The sequence below is a fragment of the Lissotriton vulgaris genome, chromosome 1_1 (assembly GCF_964263255.1).
Source record: "Lissotriton vulgaris chromosome 1_1, aLisVul1.2, whole genome shotgun sequence".
NCBI lineage: Eukaryota > Metazoa > Chordata > Amphibia > Caudata > Salamandridae > Lissotriton > Lissotriton vulgaris.
This window is the reverse complement of record NC_141685.1, coordinates 1,600,029,111-1,600,053,982: the sequence shown is the minus strand read 5'-3', so window position 1 is coordinate 1,600,053,982 and position 24,872 is coordinate 1,600,029,111.

Genomic DNA, 24,872 nt, shown 5'->3' with positions numbered 1-24,872 from the left:
GCAGCCTGGACAGAAAATCCTACATTTATCCTGTATTACTAACTCCATGCCCGAAAAGAAATACAACCGAGCGCAGACAATGGTGTTATGTAGCTCCGGTGAAAGTTTGGGAGCTCTACGATGCTGCATGACTCGATTAGCGGCGGTGGAGTCTTGACCGGGAGCTGTGCCTGAGCTGGGCGGAGCGAGCTGTTGGGACTGCAGATCTACACGAGACCACGGCGGCCCCCGAGGCGCATAGGCCGTGGGGAGGAAAACTACCGTGGGATACCAGCCTTCCGGAGCGACTGCGATACGTGAGATCCAAACACCGGACTATGACCCTGGGCTGCCGGTCCTATCCTTGACACCGAGTGGGGCTACTGCGTGACTGTGGGAAGTGGCAAGTAAGAGCGGAGGAAGGGGCCTCGGCGCCATGATATGTAGCGCAGGCAGCGAACGGGCTGAAGAGCACCACCATACTGCGGGGGCAGAGCGCGATAACAGCGGCCCTAGGAAGACGGACCTCGGGACACAGAAACGAGGCGCTGCCCCCCCTGCTACGGTGCCTGAATAAACTTCAGTTAATCAAGAATACCTGCTGGGGCCGACCAGGGCGTGATACACCCCCCCACTGTGGCGCATAATACAACAGGAGGGCTCCGTACACGTCCCGTGAGGACTAACGCCCAAAATATTACCGGAGGTCCCGACTGTGCAAGGAGGTTCGCACATTGACTTGACAGGGATCAGCAGGGCCTTGACTCACGCTGGAGTGGGGCCTGCTTCGTTACAGTGAGCCACAACTGATAGCCCCATACTGCGCAGTGACCCCCACTCATGAATGTGACGAGGGAGAGGAGTTAGAGCTGCCCTGTCAAGATAAGTTGTCATAATGGACTTAACATGGGGCTATCGGCTGAGGGGTAATCTGTGCTGGAATTAGCTTGTACTCATCGGCAGTGTGGAAGGCCGGCCCAACAAAGTGAGTAGTAACTGCGCAGGTGGCGGACGCCGAGGAATACTAGGTGCAATATTTCCTATGCGAACATGGCCGCTCCTATTGCCTAACTAAAGGTCACAGCTACGCACATATGCCCAGAGAGTTTTGATTACTGGTCGCGTCACGCCTGGACACTGTGAAAAGGCGATAATGCCGTACCATGCAGCATAGCTCCTGACATTAGAGCTTCACTCCACGAGTCACCATAACTAGCATAACGGAAATATTATTGGTGCACCAAGCTCGACGGTTATGACTGCTCGTTATTAACCTGATGGTCATTTGACCCGCGCCCCCGAGGCTGCCACCTCTGAATCCCCATCTTGCTGCCGTGCGCACTGAGTGTAACACGGGGTTGTGCAAGACTTCAACTGCTCTATTGGAAGAGAAGTGTTGCACCCACTGCCCTGCCTAATACACTACGATTAGTGGCGCCAGCACTGTAAAAGACACTCCCAATTGTATTGCCACTTGCTCACGAATATTGGCTCCTGCCCTTCTCTGGGAAAACGAGAGTAGAAACCCTCGGCATCCAGTACAGGTTCCTGTTAAAGACTCACAATGGGTAAACAAGATGCTAAGCAGCCCAAACTGACCCTTGAGGCCCCCACTGCCAGGAAGGGGCTACGAACCACGCCGGACGGAGGTGGCTCCCAGAGTCCATCAACAAAAGGAACTGATTCTGGCACCTCCTTGTCAGATATGCAACAAATGATGCAGGAAATGAGGCAAGGATTTGCCACAATAGTGGACAAGGTAGACCGCATGTCGTCATTAATGGACGCCATTGTACAGAAGATGGATGTACACGAGGAACGTATCACTGAAACTGAACGGAGAATATCTGAAAACGATGACACTACGGCTTCACATACCACGCAACTCTCGAGAATAGACAATGTCCTCAGAATTATTGCTGCGAAGCATGAGGAGTTGGAAGGTCGCAGCCGGCGCAATAACATTCGCGTAATAGGCGTGCCGGAGTCCACCAACACGGGACGATTGAAAGACTACGTGGAGAAGATACTCATGGCTGCAATTGGAGCTGAGGCATTCTCCAAACAATTCATTGTTGAAAGAGCACACCAATCGCTGGGACCGTGGCCTAAACCTGGGGCCCCACCACAACCTATCTTTGCACGACTGCTAAACTACCGAGACCGGGATACTGCGCTGAGGGCAGCGCACACCAACCAAAAACTCTCATGTGATGGCGTCAATTTCTCCATCTATCCAGATTTCAAGCCTATAGTGCAAGAACAACAGCGCAAATTCCTGGAGGTAAAGAAAAAACTGCGTGCACTTCAGATCGACTACGCTCTCCTGTACCCAGCAAAGCTGAGAGTGATTCACCAAGCAAAGCAACACTTCTTCACGACTCCTCAGCAAGTGGAAGATTTCTTGAAAACTCTAAGGCGAGCGCGGACTGCTCAAAGAAACAATGGCGAAGAAAGGCAGGACGATGAACAGTCGCTGAATGGAGATCTTTGAATTTGAATCCTAATTGTTGAGACACAGGGATGTCCGGCTGACATCATCTTGCAGGCTCTTGGGAGGGCTGCAATTGTGAGAAGACGCCACTGCTGATTGAGAATGCCATGGACGGGTATTGGACTGTTAGTGGTAATGTATTCCAGGCACCACCCCCTTCCCTTGATTGTGCCCAACCGAGGCCGAACAGGACAAAGGGCAAGGTGTAGGGGGTGGCTATGTGCATACCTTAGATGACCCCCGAAGCGTATATCCCATTGGTCATGTTTGCTTCATTGCTACTAACTGTTGTGGGGGGTGGGCGGAGGGATGGGGATACTGGCAAGTTGGGGATGCCTCAGTGGGGGGGTGGGACAGGGACCCCTGAAAATGCCATGATAAAATATGCTGACATAGGCGGTACTATGATACCTCTGTCCAAAATCCATAGATACGCATGGTTGGGGTACATGATACATAACCTACTAACCGTTGCGGGAGGTTGCTCAGGGAACTTGGATTCTACTATTCTTGTCATAAGGGCAGGGAGGAAAGGACAAGAATGCTCAGCGATACCGCAAGGGGGCCAGGATGAGACTCGAGAATTTGACCTATTTTGGACTGAGCTAACTACACTAACGGCTGGACCTATTGAGAAATCAGAGATAGTAGGGTTAGGGGGGGAAAGTTTAAGGATGTTTGAAAATTTGGTTACAGACTTGGGCGAAATTGATATCAGAGAGATGCTACTTCTAGATCCGACAGGATTGCATGATGGAGATAGACCGGGGATAGCCCCCACAGTGCATATGGTACACACAAACGTTCTTTCATGACATTGCATTGACATGTGCGGTGCTACTGGGCCTGAGCTGCATAGCTGTGATTCATGGAGAGAAGTGCAGCTCCCAGGTGGTAGTGTTGATGAAGCCTGGCCTGTAGGGCCATCTCTGATACACTGCTTAATCCCATCGGACAAGCAAAATCATGGGAGAATTTAACTTAAATATACTGACAAGGAATGTTAGAGGACTGGGAGACCCGAGGAAAAGGCGACAAACCCTAGCTTACCTTGACCGCCACTCTGTACACATAGCCCTTCTCCAGGAAACCCACTTTAAAGCTCAGACTGTTCACACCTTTGCCAGCAGATGGGCGATACATACTGCCTTCTCCTCCTACTCATCGTATGCTAGAGGTACTGCAATACTAGTAAAGAAGGGCACGCCCTTTGTCATGGCAGGCACTGCAGTTGATGCTCTGGGGAGGTATTGTATGATGTGGGGAAGACTAGGACATATTGCAGTCACGTTGGTATGCTGTTACGGCCCAACACCGATGACCCCCAGTTTATCACTGACTTATTGCCGGCAATAGTGGGAACAGGCCCACAACACCTCATATGGGGGGAGACTTCAACACTACACTAGACCCGACTGTAGACAGGTCGCCCCCTGCCCCTCATCATTACACCAGGGCTCGGGCAACGTTGCTCGCTTCACTCAAAGATCACAAATTGATAGACACTTGGAGACACCTACACATTGACACATTGGAAGGTACACATTTCACAGCGCAAGCACGATCTTGGGCGAGACTTGATTATATCTTTATATCCTCGCAACTTTATGCTACACTTGTGGGGGCACAACACCTCCCTAGAACGTACTCCGATAATTCGCCTGTAAAAATCACGTTGAGATCTGCGGACCTGGGGCCTCCAACGACGGCCTGGGGGTTACAACCCACGATGCTACTAGATACTGCATTTCAAGAGGAACTGCGGGAAAAATGTTTGGATTTCTTCAAGCGTAATAAAGACTCTGTGAATGACGTAGAAACTATCTGGGACGCATTCAAAGTGACCTTGAGGGGTATCTGCATCGCTAAGGGGTCGGGAGCTCTGAAGAGTATAATGGCACAGCTGGCGACCCTAGAATCTAAACTTAAACACCTTGAGACATCACTGGCTAACTGTCCTGATGGTGCCACCCTCTCAAGCATACGTGAGACACTAACTGAATTTACAGACAAAGCCGACAGAGAGTCCAAATTTAGAGGCAAACAATGGATTGCTCGCAGATTTGGTGAAGGAGAGCGTCCAGGCAAAGCACTGGCTGCAACGATAAGACTGACACAGCCCCCTAATATTATAGTAGAACTTGAAAGCTCGGAGGGTGAGGTGTATAGAGATACCACGCAAATTCTTAACGCCTTTGTGGCACATTACAATTCACTATACGCGTCCACTAGGACTGGTGATTTACAGCTACAGGAATACCTGGACGATGTGTCCCTGGGGTGGCTTAGCGACGCACAAAGGGTGTTTCTGAGTGCCCCTTTTGAGTTGGATGAGGTGCGGGAGGCTATTATGCACATGCAGTCGGGTAAGGCTACGGGATTCGATGAAATCCCAATAGAGTTTTATAAAACATACATAGACTTTATGGCACCGGTGCTGCAGGAGGTCTACGAGGACGCACTTGAGGTGGGACACTTGCCCCCATCTATGCGGATGGCACTTATCACATCGCTCCTGAAGCCTGGGAAACCAGCGAATAAATGTGATTCCTATCGGCCCCTTTCACTGCTTAATTTCGACGTGAAAATCCTGGCAAAACTGATTGCTACCCGTATTAATCTCCTTCTTTCTGATTTGATATTGCCTGATCAGTCAGGCTTCGTGCCGGGCAGAGCGACATCACATAATTTACGTACATTTTTCTTGGTTCTAAACACAGTGCATGAAGACCTACCCATGTCAGCCGTTTTCCCTGATGCCACGAAGGCATTCGACTCCTTGGAATGGGATTATGTGTTCCAAGTACTGGAGCGCATGGGTTTCCCAGTCATATTTATCTCCTGGATCAAGCTGCTATAAGAGGCCCCAGTAGCCAGAGTGCTCATCAATGGAAGGCTCTCCTCTGAGTTTCCTATCACTAGAGGCACTAGGCAAGGTTGTCCCCTGTCACCGCTGCTGTTTGCCACAGCTACAGAACCACTTGCAGCAAAACTGAGGCAGCATCATGGGGACGAAGCGCTAAGGTGTTTTCAAAGGCACATACTGATATCTATGTATGCAGATGATATTACCTTATATGTACGTAATCCCAGTGACAATCTTAGTCCGATTCTTAGAGAATTTATTCACTTTGGTAGGCTCTCAGGAGTCCAGATCAACTGGGGCAAGTCCTGCATTTTCCCACTCACAACATCCACAGAGCGGTTTGTGCTGGACTACCCAATTGCTTGGTGTGAAGGGGACTTTCGATATTTAGGCATCCACAGAGAAAAAGACCGGGATGAACTAATAAGGGCCAATTATGGCACAACGATGACTTGTATTACAGACAATATAACACGCTGGATCACCCTGCCTCTCTCCATGGCAGGTAGAATATCTCTGATTAAAATGGTGATCCTGCCGCAATTACTATATTTGTTTTTGAACATTCCTTTTTATTCAGGCAGGTTTTTCTTTCAGCAACTCAGAACGGAGCTCATTGGATTAGTATGGGGCAAAAAATCACCTCGGCTCAAGTGGGACGTCCTAATTAGACCATACAGCGAAGGCGGATTTGGCATTCCCGATTTTGAGCTGTATTATCAATCTGCCCAGGCCCACTATGCCTTTTTTTGGGTGCATCAGCCAAAATACAAGCCCCAGCTGGCAGCAGAACACTGGCTGAATCTCCCAATTCCCATAGAGGGTGCCCTGTATGCCTTAGCTCCAGGAAGGGATAAGACCCCCACAACAGTGATGAGCACGGTGACCGCATGGGCCCAGCTGGCTGCTAGATTGGGGATTGCCATGCTATATGCACCACTCTTGCCCCTCGCCTATCACCCGAGTATGCCTCTACTGCAGGAAGCAGGGTTCCGTAAGCTACTTCACAGTATCCACGTCAAGACATGGGTTGACCTGTACCATGAAGGAACATTCCGTTCTATGGAACATCTATATGAAAACATACAGCCATCTCCCCTTGACGTTTTCTTGTACATTAGACTGCGACAGGGGCTTAAAGCGCTTACACCTGACTTCCCTCGTGAACCTCAGACCTTTGCACCGCTTCAACGTATACTCCAAGAGAAAGCTCCAAATAAACTAGTATCGACAATCTACAGGTCAGTCCACTCATTAATAGAAACCCTACCCTTAGCGGCTAGAGCTAAATGGGACCAGGAACTACAGGTGCCACTAACTGACAAACAATGGGATTTTTGTCTGCAGCAGACAGAGCGAATCTCCTCTAGCAGCAGATTCAGGATTACACATTATAAATGTATCCACAGACTGTATTACACTCCAGCCAAAATGTGTAGATTTCAACTTCGCGACACTGGCAATTGCGATAAATGTCATGCCCCTGGGGCAGATTTTCTACATCTGGCGTGGTCATGTACGGAAGTACAGCTATACTGGTGCCAAGTGTTTGCTGCATTGTCCAAAATGATTGATACTGAAGTGACACCCTCCCCTATTCTTGCTCTCTTGGGCTATGTGGAGCCTATACACCGCAAATTCATTGCACTCGCCTTTCTAGTTGCCAAAAGAAGAGTTGCATACAAATGGGGTAGAGGTAGAGCCCCGAAATTTAAGGATTGGATGCATGATCTTACCTATTGTCAAGAGCAGATCAAGACATACTCTGAGTTATTACTGATGGCCTCAGGGCCCACAGATATTTGGGCTCCGTTGCATTCCTATCTACTGAGAGCAGAAAATGCAGATGAGGACGAGGTACGCACCTAGAGGCACATAGAGGTCTCCCTTAGAGGATACTAGTAAACACACAATTGAAATTGCTGCATTGTGACTTGGGAGGTTGGGTACTGGAGGAAATGCTGTACGTTAAATGGTTTTTGAAAATTAGTGTGATATTGTTTGACACTCATGCATTGGCTGGATAGCTTTTGGGATGCTACTACAAATGAAATGAGTACTTAATATATTTTCGTGATGATTGTCACATTGAAGACACCGCTTTTTGTGAAATGTGGCTTGGAGGTGCGGGCGGGCTAAGGTACTAATTGACCTCAGGATGGGTGAATTATGAGACGTATTACCTAAATGCACATTGTTAATATGATAATGTGGCTTGTATCTCGTGGCCCTGGTACTGTACATGCATTATTTAAACTGTGACTGGAATGTGTACACAAGAATGCACCTTTTCCTTTGATGTCTTGTCGCTCAAAATCTCAAAAATAAAGTAACAAAAAATAAAAACAATAGAAAAACACAAATCACCACAATCCAATGGCATCCATGCCCTCAATCATGTTCAAATTCAAGACACCCCACAGAAAGACTAGGCCCATGCACCACTGAGTACCCCTGGGCATAATGGATGAAAGCATGGCAGACTGGGTGCAGGCCTATGGCACAACAAAGCACACTGCCTGGCTTCAAAATGGCCCCTAGACCCCCACCACATGGCCAGGCCAGCCTGTACCAGTCCTCAAAATGGCCCCCACCCACATGACAGGCCCCATCACCACCCCAAAAAGTCGAAAAACACACAAAAATCACCACAATCCAATGCCATCCATGCCCTCGATGATGTTTACATTAAAGAGACCCCACAGAAAGACTCAGTCCATGCACCACTGAGTACCCCTGGGCAAAAGGCCCCAACAACAGCCCAAAAATCGAAAAACACACAAAAATCACCACAATCCAATGCCATCCATGCCCTCAATCATGTTCAAATTCAAGACACCCCACAGAAAGACTGGGCCCATGCACCACTGAGTACCCCTGGGCATAATGGATGAAAGCATGGCAGACTGGGTGCAGGCCTATGGCACAATAAAGCACACTGCCTGGCTTCAAAATGGCCCCTAGACCCCCACCACAAGGCCAGGCCAGCCTGTACCAGTCCTCAAAATGGCCCCCACCCACATGACAGGCCCCATCACCACCCTAAAAAGTCGAAAAACACACAAAAATCACCACAATCCAATGCCATCCATACCCTCCATGATGTTTACTTTAAAGAGACCCCACAGAAAGACTCAATCCATGCACCGCTGAGTACCCCTGGGCAAAAGGCCCCAACAACAGCCCAAAAATAAAAAAACGCACAAAAATCACCACAATTCAATGCCATCCATGCCCTCAATCATGTTCAAATTCAAGACACCCCACAGAAAGACTAGGCCCATGCACCACTGAGTACCCCTGGGCATAATGGATGAAAGCATGGCAGACTGTGTGCAGGCTTATGGCACAACAAAGCACACTGCCTGGCTTCAAAATGGCCCCTAGACCCCCACCACATGGCCAGGCCCTGCCAGAACCAGTCCTCAAAATGGCCCCCACTTAAATGGACAGGCCCCATCACCACCCCAAAAAGTCAAAAAACACACAAAAATCACCACAATCCAATGCCCTCCATGATGTTTACATTAAAGAGACCCCACAGAAAGACTCAGTCCATGCACCACTGAGTACCCCTGGGCAAAAGGCCCCAACAACAGCCCAAAAATCGAAAAACAGACAAAAATCACCACAATCCAATGCCATATATGCCCTCCATGATGTTTACATTAAAGAGACCCCACAGAAAGACTCAGTCCATCCTCAACTGAGTACCCCTGGGCAAAAGGCCCCAACAACAGCCCAAAAACCGAAAAACACACAAAAATCACCACAATCCAATGCCATCCATGCCCTCCATGATGTTTACATTAAAGAGACCCCACAGAAAGACTCAGTCCATGCACCACTGAGTACCCGTGGGCAAAAGGCCTCAACAACAGCCCAAAAATCGAAAATTCCAAAATTGTAGTTGCAGCAACTGTAATGCCCCAAACAAACTTACTTGTGAAATATCTAATCCAAATGTGATCCAAAGAAAGTCAAAAAGGCCTCTAATCCAAATATCCAGCAGCATCCACAAAAAGTAATCCTTCCAGGTCAAGATCCAAATCAAAGTGACCAGCACACGAAGAAAGCACTGGGAGGAGCCTGCTGGACAGGAACAGGAAGTTGGAGACTGTGGGGCACTTCCTTCCAAATTACCCCCCCCCCCAAAATGGACTCCTTGAAAAAAAAGTGCAGGCAAATGTCAACCTGAGGAGTTATTCTGATAAAAATCATCATTTTCAGAAGGTTTATGCTGCTTGCTGGTGGATTTCTTGTGCAGAATTGCAAATTTTGCAATTTCGCGAGTGCGAGATTGTTGCTGCCCGCCACATCTACGTGTTCGCAATTGCGAACTCCCGCGATGCATGATCACGGCGTAATCGCGTTGACAAACTCTTGCTGTGCAAGATGGCAAGCCGCGATGACGTAATCGCGGTCGCCAAACTCCCGCGGGATCCCGCAGCAAGATCCAAATGGCGCAGCACACGCAAAACATAGAGAAAAACAACTCTGCAAACGCTGAATGACGGTAAGTGAACGCCGCGCGGCGCAATATTGTATCACCAAGCAAAAAAATCTGCTGCGTGCGAATTTTCAAATTTTCAGCAAATTCGTGAGAGTTCGCGGATTGCAAATTTGCCGAAAATCCGCAAATTCCGCGAGCGGAACGGATTTTACGCCCATGCTTAATATACGGGCGGTCTAGCTGCGGAAGACTGCACCGCCCCTGAGATGAATGGGATTCCGTTGAACCCGTGAGCATACTTGGTGGTAATAACGGTGTGAAGACAGCTGAATCTGACTCGGATGCCACACTGGAGCCCACTGGAGGGTTTTGATAGTAACGTGTAGTAGACTGCAGCAGCCTTGGCATCCACTGGAGGATGATATATGCAAAGTTGTACTACTAGTCCCAGAATGTTTTGAACTTGAAAATTCTCACCTGAGAGTGATATCCAATTATCAAATGGATATTATGGGGACTAGAGTACTGTGACTGCGCATAACGCAGCCCATGATGAAGGGACATGCGTCTCGAAACGTGTTGGTGGAATTTACCTTGTGTAACAGACCGAGTTGTTGAAATAAAGGGAATGTTTTTTAATCTTCACAGAGTGCATCTTCAATTTCAGGGCAGCAATTGAAAGATGTTATATGCGGCGCTCCAGCTTCGGAAGACTGCACCGCCCCTGAGATGAATGGGATTCTGTTAAACCCGGGAGCATACAGGGTGGTAATATAGATGTCACACTGGAGCCCACTGGAGGGTTTTGATAGTAACGTGTAATAGACTGCAGCAGCCTCAGCATCCACTGGAGGATGATATATGCAAAGTTGTACTACTAGTCCTGGAATGCATTGAACTTGAAAATACTCACCTAATTCCAGTTCTGGCCTTTGTCACGGTTAGTGAGCCCTTAATTTGTTTCACTATTTATACCATTTACATATTGCCCGCAATGAGGCATTGTGGGAAACGTAGTGCTTATATCAATTCATACATGAATATTTATATATTTACAAAGTTATAGATTTCAAGATATTAATCATCGTACAGTTATATTTTCATACAGTTTCAAGATGTTATTCATGTTTAATTACGTCTTCACACAGTTACACGTTTGTCATATGTTTAGTACATCACCTCGGTCTATTTCTGGTTTAAATCAATAAAAAAACTTAACAAGGAGTAAAATCTCAGATTGCGTGTTTTCCTGTGTTTAGTACACCAGAATTATTTCCATTTTATATGGAGACCATGGTGTTGATGTTATTTTCTGTCTTAAGTGCATATCCACATTTTGGGAATAGTTTGCATGTTACAATCAACTGTCGAATTTTAAGGCATGTTATTTGTTCCAGGAAGCTTCACCCACTTCTGGTATTTCTGCCAAATTGTACAAATAGCTCCTCATCATTGTTATATATATATATATTACCTATAGGCGGTCATCAGTAGGTAGTTATAGTCAGGACCAAGTTTCCATAGGAAAAGCATTTTTTGATGTGCTTATAACTTTGGCGTCATTCGACGAATCTTTATGAAATTTTCCCAAAGGTTTCTCTTTTTAGATCAGCTGCTATTTTGAAAGTTTGGGGGTGAGTCTTCAAGGGGGGGTGAGAAACAAGGGGGTCCCAAAACGTGTTTTCTCTGTGTAATTTCAATAAGAAACTTTAGACAAGGCTACATGTCAAACATCTGAACGGAATTATACCAAATTTGGCAGGGAGAAAGGTCTTGGTCCAGAAAGCATGCTTTTTATTAAATTGTGTATATCCGTTCCGTAGTTTTTGAGATAATAAAGGAAATATATATATGTATATCAGGGCGGAGGCTAACTCCAGAGCACGAGCTTGCCTCTGATTGGCTGCTAACACTTCAAACCAGGAAGTGTTAGCAGCCATCTTGTGCCTCTCATCGAGTGAAAATTAAACAGAGGTCCCGGGGGCAATTTATTTAATATATATTTTTATACATATAAATATATATATATATATATATATATATATATTCACTGAAAAAACCATAGGTTTGACACATGTTATAGTTAGCTGGAAATTTTACTGATATAAAACCAATGAAATTCCACGTTATAGTTAGTTGGACTCACTATAACTTGCGCGTGCAATGCACTGCTGATGACGTCACATATTACATCACTCATGACATGGTCAGTGACATCACTCATGACATCACTGATGACACCATCCTTGTGACAGAGTGACAGACCTCCTTTCACTGTAATGTAACCCTTGAAACATATATTCAAAAATAGAAACTGAAATTTAAAAAAAAATGGAGATACCCATATCAGTTACAACAAGCAATTCAGTAATTCCACCATCTATATACACATCCAGTCATTCACCAACAGTTCTATATAGTCACTCATACATATACTCACTCATCATATGAAGTGATACACCTATACATCCTGTTACACACCGACAGTCATCCAAAGGTAACTCACACACATACTCACACGTGCAAATAAACTATTGAACATCCATTTATTTGAATATAGAGTTATACACACACTTCCACCTTACTTCTATTGAAAATTACACATATTTATTCTCTTAAACAATCACTTATAGAAACACATACTTATTTAAACAAGAACTCTTACAATCTCTTACTCTCACATATACTCACTTATATACATCAATATTCACATATACTAGTTTAAAACATATGTAGTTACTGATAAAGACACTAGTGAGACAGTCATTCACTCACTAACAAACACATATACACACTCATCCACCCATACAGTCCTGCACATATGCTGTCTTCAAAACACATACAAACAGAGAGTCAGTCACTCATGCATCTATGTGCTAAGTAATACCCCCACCAAACCATATAGACACTCATACTGATACTAAGAGAAACATCTAATAACCCATATACATACGCATGTAGCTACTTACCAACACATGTAGCCACTTATACACAAAGTGAAACACTAATATATATATTTAAATATTTAAACATTAGTCACTAATATTTATTTTTCAGAAACACACATATTCACTGGATGGTGTCATCAGTGATGTCATGAGTGATGTCACTGACCATGTCATGAGTGATGTAATATGTGACGTCATCAGCAGTGCATTGCACGCGCAAGTTATAGTGAGTCCAACTAACTATAACGTGGAATTTCATTGGTTTTATATCAGTAAAATTTCCAGCTAACTATAACATGTGTCAAACCTATGGTTTTTTCAGTGAATTTCATAGGTTTTTTAAATGCTACTTCATAACTATAACGTGTGTAAAACCTATGGTTTTTTCTGTGAATTTCATTGGTTTTTAAAATGCTAATTCAGAAAAATGTCGTGTATGCAACCTATACTTTTGTCAATAAAGTTCTGGCAATATTTTTTTCGAAAACAAGCCGTTTTCTTCACTGTTCAAGTTGCATAGAGACTCCTTGTAAAGCGATACAGAATTCGAAAGTCTGTACCTTGCCTTTTTTTAAACACATTAAAATTTGTCTGTAAATAAAAATAGCCTTACTAAACTTTCGTGCGCGACCCGGTGTGCGCACTCTCGGCAACAGTTGTCAATAAAATGGATATCGCATTTCCAGGCTTTCGTGCGCGACCGAGTGCGCGCACCTGCCTATATATTTCGTGAAAACTTTGCAATTTGAACTTATTGAATTTCTTCATACACCCCTCAAAGAACTTATAGTACGTCAAAGAGACTGTACCTAGATTTCTTTTTTATTCTTATGAAACTTTTCAGTAAATGGAGCCTAATGTCTTTTTAAACTTTCGTGCGTTACCGGATGTACACACCTTGGTATTTTTTTTTTAAATATAAAACGTTTCATACTTTAACAATTGTGTGCTTAAATCCAGCTCAGAAGATATACAAAATCAGGATGGTAGTTGGTTCAACCCGGACCGTTTATTAGAGGTAGATCGTCCGACTCCACCGGAGGACACCCCTAATAAAAAGGACATATATATAAAATGCGGACTAGCCGCTGTATCGTGCTAGCAAACTATAACATATAAATCGTTAGAAAAAACAAAAGGAATCGAGCAAAATCAGTAGGCCACTGATGGGATCTTTTTTTGACCTCGCTAAAATAGAAAAATTAGGAACAACCCCTCATGAGAAATATGAAACTAGTGAGAGGAACCGAGCTCGACGCCATGATGGCTGCAAGACAGCTCAGCTCCGCCGCCCACCCCACCCAAAATAACGACAAATATTATAAAGATATACAACACACCAGCAAAGTAACAGGGTAAAACGTTTTATTAAATAACTATTTACATAGCAGCCTGCTGCAACATGAAAACAACACATTGAATTGGTTCTTAATAGTTTCAATTCTGGAATTTACACGCAGCACTCCACCCACTTCCCTCACTATCTTTTCTACTCTCAAGAGAGAACAACGTCCTACATCTTTCGGAAGACTTTGGTGAAATGGCTACCGTATCTCATTCATCTTCCGAATCTGACCAAAATGATCGACTACCTTTAATAAGAAAAAATAAATCTTTCATCTGGCAATTTTTCACTTATCCTGAAGATCAAAAGAAAGTGAATGCACCAAAAGTAACCTGCACGATATGTAACTTGGTTCTCTCAAGAAGAAATCCAGCAAAAAAATATTCCTTTTCCATACATACCATGGTGCGGCATGTCAAATAAGTGCACCCTCTGCAATTTGCAGAGGCAACTACAAGAGCCCTGGCCACGCTATTACCATTAGAGGTGGCCAGCACATCTTCTGATCGACGACCTGTATCTCCATCGAGTGCAGAGATGGACTTCAGATATTTAACTATATATGGTCTATAACCTATGGTTTTACCGAGCTCGACGCCATGATGGCTGCAAGACAGCTCGGCTCCGCCGCCCACCCCGCCCAAAATAACGACAAACACTATGCAAATATTATAAATATATACAACACACCAGCAAAGTAACAGGATAAAACGTTTTATTAAATAACTATTTACATAGCAGCCTGCTGCAACATGAAAACAACACTTCTAATTGCTTCTTAGTAGTTTCAATTCTGAAATTGAACACCCAGTACATCCAGAGGTGATGTCCAACAAGTTGTGTGGGGGGATGCCTTGCTAATGCCGCCACCCCCACCACCTTCTGTAGGAAGGACTCTGGATATGCTTGGTCCCTGAGAGGCTTCGATATCCCTGCCTTGCACAAATGTCATAAGTTCTGGATGTTGAGTGCCATACTTCAGGGTCCGACAAGTTGTGTGGGGGGATGCCTTGCTAATGCCGCCACCCCCACCACCTTCTGTAGGAAGGACTCTGGATATGCTTGGCCCCTGAAAGGCTTCGATGTCCCTGCCTTGCACAAATGTCATAAGTTCTGGATGTTGAGTGCCATACTTCAGGGTCCGACAAGTTGTGTGGGGGGATGCCTTGCTAATGCCGCCACCCCCACCACCTTCTGTAGGAAGGACTCTGGATATGCTTGGTCCCTGAGAGACTTCGATGTCCCTGCCTTGCACAAATGTCATAAGTTCTGGATGTTGAGTGCCATACTTCAGGGTCCAAGAAACGCGGACTCGGAGGGGGCGCTTGGCTCCTGCCCCCTCCCCAAGTCTTGTACCCCTGGTATGGCCTAAGATCGCCCCCGACATAGGCGGCCGGCTCCCGGGGTCAGGCGGAACGTCTTGCCTTTTGATGCCTCTTCCATTCTGGACCTTGTCCCACAATCCGTTTGACCTGAAGACACGTCCTGCGGTGCCCTGGTCCGACCATCACATATACCTGCGCCAGGAGACGGCGTGGGGTGCACTGGAAGGGAGAGGCAGCGCGAACGAGCCTCTCCCACCTCACCAGGTGGAGGTTTCTTAGCTACACCCCAGCGCTTCACCCGGCCAGCTGAGTTGCGTCTGCTCCTGCGGCACAGTGCCTCGCTCGGCCAGCTGAATTACGCCTGCTCTTGCTATTACACCGTCTCACCCGCCATCCGGCTGAATTGCACCCACTCTTCCGATACAGCGACAGGCGGCTGCCACGGAGCTCAGGAAATGGCGGTCGGCTCCACAGACTTGGGCCTGGCCTGCAAGGATGGCTCTGGGCAACCCTGGAACTCGGACGCTTGACTGCTAGGGCATGAGCCCCATTCCCAAAAGCGTCCCCTCAGCCTTGAAGATTCTACAAGAGTCACCGAGGCCCCCGACTCCCGCAGACTTCCGGTGGGGAGCGACTGCCATGATTATTCGCGGAATGGCCACGACGTAGCCACTGGGTGCTCTCATGCTGACGCCAGCTTCAGTCTGAAACATCCAGAAACACTGTAGACTACCAATTCGATCAGTTCCGGTGGAGCCCCAACGACGTATCGCGTTGTTGCGTAATCCGTCATATGACGCGCCGCGTTAGCGCACCCGGAAGTGCTCCGGTGCGCGAGGCGCGAAGCGCAGCTTCCCGGAAGCAATCCGGGGCGTGGCGCGGAGCGCGTAACGTAAGCATTTACATTTCAGTTGGTTCTCCCTCACAATATTTTCAATGTCACATAAAAGTCACCCATCACCAACTGCCATCTCCGGCTGTTTCCATGGTTACACCTCATCCTGAACGTTGCTGAAGGCACAGGTCAAAAGTTCATGTCTCAACGTTCTACAGCAAAGTAACAACACTGTTTTCCCTCCAGAAACACCTGCCAATCCACAGCTCTGTTACATGTCTTTTTTTTTCACACCCAATAGTACTTTTCGTTTAACATAAACATTAACATGCAACGTACTGTTGAATCTCCACTTCTTACAATCAACCAATCATTTTTATTTTTTAAACCACACCCAGCCTCTTCCTTTTTCTTTATTTAGAATTTCAACTTCTAACTACCATTCCACTTCCAGAACCGATCGGAGGACGACTACAAATCCCTTGAAAATGAAGGTCTGGCTAATAGGACACAGTTATATTCACTGGAGTGAAAAATATGCAGTAAGCAGACGAATTTGCAACCTCGGCTTACCAAATGTACACATAACATGGATTGCCAAAAGAGGATTGAAATGTCACCAATTGATTCCATTGGTGAAAACTTTTATGCATCTCCCAGAACCAGACCTTATAATTGTGCACTGTGGTGGGAACGATCTAGGCACAATCACTGGGGTAGGTCTGGAAATGCTTCTAAAAGACACCTTTCGACAATTGATGACACTTTTTCCTTGATCTGCCTTAGTATATTCCAATATATGCCAAAGACAGAAATGGAATTGGTCCAATCAACATTGTGCACAATTTGAGAAAGCATGTAAATAAATCTGTTTCTGCGTTCCTCAGAGATTATAGCATGGGTTCTATTTACCACAACAACTTGCGATACCACATGCAAGACGTCTATAGGAGAGACGGTGTTCATTTCACGAACGAGGGAAACAGAATCTTCCTCTGCAACATCAGGCTCTGCATCGGTACTTACTTATAAATGCAGAAAACACTCAATTAACACAATGGCTCTTTTCAGAGCCACCTTATATCTAAGCACTCAAACTTCTGATTTATCTCCATTTTCACACTCTTGTAAAAAGGTGTGCGCGACCGAGTGCGCGCACCACGCAACTTTTAAAAAAAAATATATATATATTTTCGCCTTTAAGGGCCTTACTGCACACCCTGAGAAAACTTACGCAGCAAAACAATCTGTACCTTCTCCCCTTTCCATGTTCCAACGCTTTGAAATCAACAATATATTTACTCGCAATGACAAAATGGCGGTCAACACTTCCTGATTTCCTTCGAATCGAACGTTAACAGACGTCACGCAGCAAAATTCCGCTCGCGCGCGCAGCCGCTTGAGTGCGCGTACGTGTGCGCGCGTATAGATATATAATTGACTTTAACTTTAATTTCCTCAGCAACTACTGAACGGATTTACACCATTCCAAAAAAGCGTAATCTGCGAGCCGGACTGTACAGTTTTGCCAAATTTCTTATAAATCCATTCACCCGTTCGACCTGTAGCCGAGTCTAAAGGTCCTATGGAAAATAACATGGAGAAAACACGTTTTGGGACCCCCCTTTTATCTCAGCCCCCACTTGACCAATCCCCCCCAAACTTTAGGGAAGGAGCGCAGCGGACCGAGCCATCTTCTTTGAGAAATTCGCTAAGATTCTTCAACCAGGGCCAAAGTTATTCCAAATAGAATGTTGAGGATTTCCTATGGAAACTAGGTCCTAACTATAACTACCTACTGGCGACCGCCAGTAGGTAATATATATATATATATATATATATATATATATATATATATATATATATATATTCAAGCTCCTGAACACCAGTACCATGAGTCACTCAGATAGCGGGTGCTGTTTCCGCGGCGATGTCCCGCGGTAACAATATCAGCTCCAATTCTCCCACAATACCCAGCCGGGTTAGAAGAATACAGCACTCACGGGGTTTCAGCTTCAGCAAAGGTTTATTGCAAGAACAAACGCGTTTTGGGAAAGAATCCCTTTGTCAGTGTTTACAACCGAACGCACAGCGCGGCACCATTATGTGGATTCACTAAGGGTCATTGAAACAAACATAGGACTGCAGCAAACATTCATGTTTGCGCACCATCTTTAAGTGTGCATTTCATCTTTAACGAAAACATTTTCACAATATGCATTGTAAATCATGATTTTCTCACAACTAATCACGCCGTGTATCGGCAAAAATGTAACTCAAGAAGAAGTGCGATCTAATGTTACAACAATCGAAAGAGCCGTAATTGTACTGATCGCCTGGGCATAATTCTCCTAAGAGGCGGTGTCATAAACCTTACAACATCATTATAAATACACGATGATCGTCTAGATATCATAACAATACACATTTACGGTTTCTAGCTTGCCGTGTATCGGCAATTGCAGCCAATATGGCCGCAGAAATCACAAGATAATAGGATATGTCCAGACAATTTACCAAATACAACAAGCTCAAAACAATCTCATAACCCAACGTGAATTATCTCAGATGGTACAACTCAAAATGACAGTCTAATAAACCCTCATACATAATAGATACATATTTTTGATAGTGCAAATTATTCCTTCAGCAAATAATTTTTCCACTTCAAAATTCCAGTTACTAGTTTTTTTAGTTTTTTAGGATTGTCCCAAATGAGAAGACATTTCCTCCCTCATGTTCAGACCTCCTGGTGCTTTGGTTTCTAAATCAATTATATATCGAGACTCTAGTCTTCTGAGTGTATGTAGTTTATTGCCACCCGCGGACTTTCAAGGACACAGTCCAAACAAAAAAATCTCAAAAGATCCCTATTGCTGTCATGCTTAATTGAAAAATGCCGGGCTACCGGATATGAAAAATCCCTATTTACGATCGCCCGCATGTGCTCTAGCACCCTCAATTTTACTGAATTAATGGTGCTGCCAATATATCTCAGTTGGCAGGGACACATTAAACAGTAGACAGCATGGTCTGTGTGGCAAGACATGAATTTACTTATTCTCCTGCCCCCTTTACAGCCTTTCACATCATATGTCAAAGTTATTTTACTGGATGCGCAGGCTTTACATTTCCCGCAAGGGAAGAAGCCCTGGACAGCATATGCAACCATCTTACCATTGACATTGGGGGAAAACTTTAGTTATGTAACTTTGTCACGGTCATTGTGCAAGTACGTACAGAGAGACTGCATCATTAGAGTACTGCACGGAGAGTGTGCACTAAATTTATAAGTACGTGAGGATCGTCGGAGTGATTGTATAAGTACATATTGTGACGCAGCCTAACTCTGGCACCAACCTTGTCTCTAATTGGCTGCCCTCCATGTGCCAAAAACTGAAACTTCAATGTTCCATGGCCCTGTATTGCTACTGCTGCAACACTCCACTGAATGTGCAATAAACATTCTTATCTACACAGATATCTCATGTCCACCATCTTTCTTATGTGTAACTTGGATGAATATAGGGTCAGTAATTCCCTGTACCTTCCATTTTGGCCATATTGTGGGACTTGGCTCACAGAGTGACACTTTGGCTTTTGCAACCTGGGTGACGGTAGCACTCCAACACGGACACCTGTATCCAGTGTTGTCTGATTTTTTTAATCTTTCTTTAGCCCAAAGCCAACTAAAAAGTAGCCCAAACTAGCCCAATATTGCTTCTTTAGGGAAGGAGGGGCAGAGACAGTGTCAAGCAGGCGGTGAATGCATTGAAATTGAAGTTGCAGCAGTATGCCAAGTAAACATTTGTCTAATAAAGCGCTTTAACATACTACTTTGCTCGAGCGTTGTATATATATTTATAATCTGGCAACTAGCACAAACTAAAATGTTACCACATACCCAGAAAAATATAGCCCAATTGTGCGTTATCTAGCCGAATCTGGCAACACTGATGCCACAGCCACTCCCTCACAGCTGCCACACACACTGCCCAAAAATTAATTCACTGTTAAAAACTCAGAAGTACCTGTCTGAACTTAAACCCAACAGTACCCTAACTCTACTGATATAGTTATTTTTTATGCAATTTACAGCAAGAAAATGGAAGGAAAACAAGACAAAATTAATATTTCTTTCGAAGTTGTTGTTAAGAACAATCCTGAGGAAGATATGGATGACTTGGACTTTATGGATCAGTCTCTGGACCAACAATTACTTGACAGCGTTGAAACAATAGAATCATTGAATCAAAATGAGGACATTCCAGATGATCTAATCTTAGAAGTTCTTTTACATTTTGAAAAATCAGAACAATAAATTTATATTTAAAAATTAAAAATTGTTTGAGACATTATTCATTATTATATGTAATTCATGAAATAGTACCAAAATGATTATAATATAAAGCGAGACTTATAGTATACTGTGCAACTTTTTTGTATTACATAGTAAGTTTGCTCATAGTTACTACCTTTCTCCCACTATATTATCTCCAATGTGTATTGTACATCTCTTTTTCATCATAAGGAAGCAGGATAGACTACCCATGATCCCCTAGGACTTCTCAGGGAGTGCTTAAAGTATCTGTTTCTGCTTTCCTGACAGACTATGGTATGGATTCCATATACCACAATAACTTCTGTAACAACATGCAAGATATCTACAGAGAAGACGGTGTACATTAAATTTTAGTCTCTACATTGGTACCTACATGTAGGTACTTAAATAATTAAAAAAAACAACAAAAAGAATTTTTTTTTAAAACAGCTACTTTTTTTTAAAACTGTCATTCTTTTTCCCCATGGTGCGCTCCGCGGAACGCTCCCCAGTGCGCGTACCGGGCGCTCCCCCCACATCAAACCTAGGGGGTCAGGGGGGTCTACCCTGCCCCCTTTTGGTTATTTCCCCCATTGTTTTTGCCACCTCTTGTGTCTCGATCCTACCGAGACACAAGATGGCGGCTGCTCCGGACTGTTTGGAATGTTTACAGACACCCGAGAGCCAATCAGCTTTCCGCGCGCGAAACCGCGTAGCGCGCTGGTTCGCGCCCCGGTGCGCCTACCGGGGCGCGCTTACAGATATATATTTTTTTTAACCTAAATTACTCAAAATCCACTGGAGCACATATCTTGAGACATAGCAAAGGCACATCGGGCTACCAGTCCCTACAATTTTGCCAAGTTTGGTGGAAATCCATTCAGCCGTTCGGGCTAAAAGTGAGGTTGACCGCACTATGGAAATTAACATGGGGAAAACACGTTTTGGAACCCCCCCTTTTTTCTTGGCCCCCGCTTGATGAGTCCCCCCCAAACCTTCAGGGATGGACCGGAGCGCTGCGAGGCAAATTTGAGGAAATTTTCAGGCAGATTCCTCAACCGGCGCCAAAGTTATTCACAATAGAATGTTGAGATTTTCTATTGAAAATAATCCTAACTATAACTACCTACTGGCGACCGCCAGTAGGTAATATATGTATATATATAAAAAGAATATGAAAAAGCAACATCTAAGCTACATAAGTCCTTAGGCCAATGGAAAAGGGAAGGCTTAATATCATCTGAAGAGTACAAATTCATGTATGTTAATTTTCCCATCTTGCCTTCCCTTTACCTCATTCCGAAGGTACACAAGGCCATGCAACCAATACCGGGCAGGCCTATTGTGTCAGCGATTGGCAGTGCAGGTGAAAAAGTTGGAGAATATATAGACTTTTTCCTCCAAGACTTTGTAAAGCAACTCCCCAGTTTCACTCGTGACACCAGTGATTTCATAACCAAAATAGCTGCAATTGTATGGGAGAGTGACATGTGGCTTATTTCGCTTGATGTTGAATCGCTGTACACCAGCATAGATCATGTGAAAGGTTTATCAGCCGTACAATACTACCTATCCAGTAGAGCTATCCAGTATTATGAACACAATAAGGTGATTTTAGGTCTCATAGAATGGTGCCTCTATAATAACTTTTTTTCCTTTGGTAAGGAAATTTACAGGCAACTGAGAGGCGTGGCGATGGGGGCCTGCTTCTCCCCCAGCTATGCGTGCTTGCACGTTGGCTGGTGGGAGGAGCAGGTCCTCATGGTACGCCACAAGGCGTGGATGGAGGGTCATGTCAGTTGCTTCTTGAGGTACATCGATGATGTTTTCATTATTTGGAAGGGTAGTAAAGAGGAAGCATTGTCTTTTATCCATGATATTAATGACAATTCGCTAAACCTTAACTTCACGGCTCATATTCATAAAAATCGCATCCAATTTTTGGATGTTGAGGTGTATGTCTCCAATGGAACATTGAATACTACCCTTCATAGGAAACAGACTGCAGGCAACGCTACATTGCATGCAACCAGTATGCATCCAAGACATACAATTTCTGGAATCCCCTATGGGGAAATCCTCAGGTTGAAGAGGATTTGTAGTTCCCCTTCTGATTTTAATACCTGCTTGGAAGAACTTTTAAGCAGATTAAGAGCCAGAGGATATTCCGAGCGGATATTAAATGCAGCATTAACCAAATCCCTTTCAAGATCTAGGGAGAGCCTTTTTCCTGCTTCTACTCCAACAACTGAACTCCCTTTGGATGCAGAACCCCAATTAGATTGCCCGCGTCTAATCACCACTTATAGCAGGGAAGATAGAAAAATTAGGTCAATTCTTAACAAAAATTGGCCTATCATTTTGAGTGACCATATATTAAAGACCAGATTACCTTCTTCCCCTACGGTAACCTTTAGACGGGCTAAAACTACGGGCAACTATTTGGACAAAGCAGCCCCTGAATTAAGAACTAAAGTTCCATGGCTGCGTCCTACAAGAGGATTTTTTAAATGCTCCAGCTGTAGGGCCTGTAAGTTCGGAGTCACCACCACTCACTATCTTACCCCGTTTAGCACAGTTGCCAAGACCATCAACGGCAACTATACTTGCAAGACCGACCATGCTGTGTATGTTCTGGCGTGCACCTGTGGGCTTAGATATGTGGGCAGCACTAAGCTCCAGGTGCATGTCCGAATATTACAGCATTTGCGGGCAATTCTTCATAGTGACCCAACCTACCTGGTCGCTCGACATTTCAAGCGGGTACATAACAAAGATTTAAACTGTCTCAGCTACTTTGTGATTGGGGCAGTACCCAGCTTGAGAAGAGGAGGTGACCGTGAGGCAGAGCTTAGGAAACTGGAATCCAGATTTATATTGGAACTCGATAGTCGTTGGCCCAATGGGCTTAACAATATTGAGGAAATGCATCATTTTTTGTAAATTGTCTTGCAAATACTGGTTACTTAAAATCTGTCTTCCTTTCCTAAATCAGTAACTATATACGTACTTCTAGCTAGGTTCCCTATTAGGAGTACCTTACTTTTTAGATATCTCCTGTACCATAGTCTGCTTTTACAACTAGTGATGTTTTGATCGACATTCACTTATGGTGATGCACATCGTGCACTTTTTTAGGTAAAATTATTGATAAGCATTTCTACTATATTCATACAATTATATTCCAGGACTCATTGAAAGAGTTTTATGGTGATTATTCCAATGGCAATTTTATATTGTATAGTAAGTTTAATATGAATGCAGAATTTGTAGATTTGTACATATATTTTGTTGAACAGAACCTATAAAGTGTGTATATGGAGATGTACAGATTTGTGAATATGTATATAATGAAAAATGGGGGGTGTGTGTATATATATTCTTGGGATTCGTTTGGTTTATTTTGTTTGTAACTGCAGTACGCTTTGTCTTTAGATTAGGGTGATTTATAGTTACATTTGGTTAGTGTGTGTGGTGTGTGTATATACATGAAATATGGTATTATTTATACATATTGTCATTTTTAGCTTCTTGAAAAATAACTTCTCTCTCTACCTGGAACTCTTTAAAAAAAAACTTAAAATAGAAAAGGATTGTTTGATGAATTTACTCATACAATATAAATGCATATTGAATGCTTGTGCACCACTGTTCTAATGGTAGTCTAGTATGTTCCCGCAATTTTTGCACTTTATTACATCTTTTTCACTTAAGCACTTTTTTATATCAATGCACTTTAAAACTTTCGCTGCTATTATATAAATACTTGCATATTTGCACAGAATAAGTATAGATGTCATTTAAATTTTAATCTGACACTGGAGAAATGTGTCTAAATGCATTAGATCAGCAATATCTTTGTACTGTATTGAATCAATTCCTGGATTTAACCAGTAATAATTTCTTGTATATGTTATTAGCAAATGCAATAGATTACCAGCGATAGTGTTTTTTCACTGTTTATTGTATATCACGTGATAATGGTGGACGCAACCAGGAGGCGGTGTCAACATCACTGCAAACACATATAAAAAAGCATAATTATTCTAAACATGTTGCAGCGTGAACAAGGGCTTTCTGCCCGAAACGCGTAGCTGGTTCTGTTCTGTTGAATAAAATACCATCTTGCTGACTCTGCTTGTCCGGTCCTCATTCTTTGCTGGCGTGGAGGCGGTGTCTGCGAGCGCAGAGCAAGCTGAGGAGGAATTTCCTTTTTTCCTATATATATATATATATCAAGAGAATCCCGACCGCCTCTCACTGCGGTCATGAACGGGCGCAGACCTCCTCTTCACAGATGATTCAA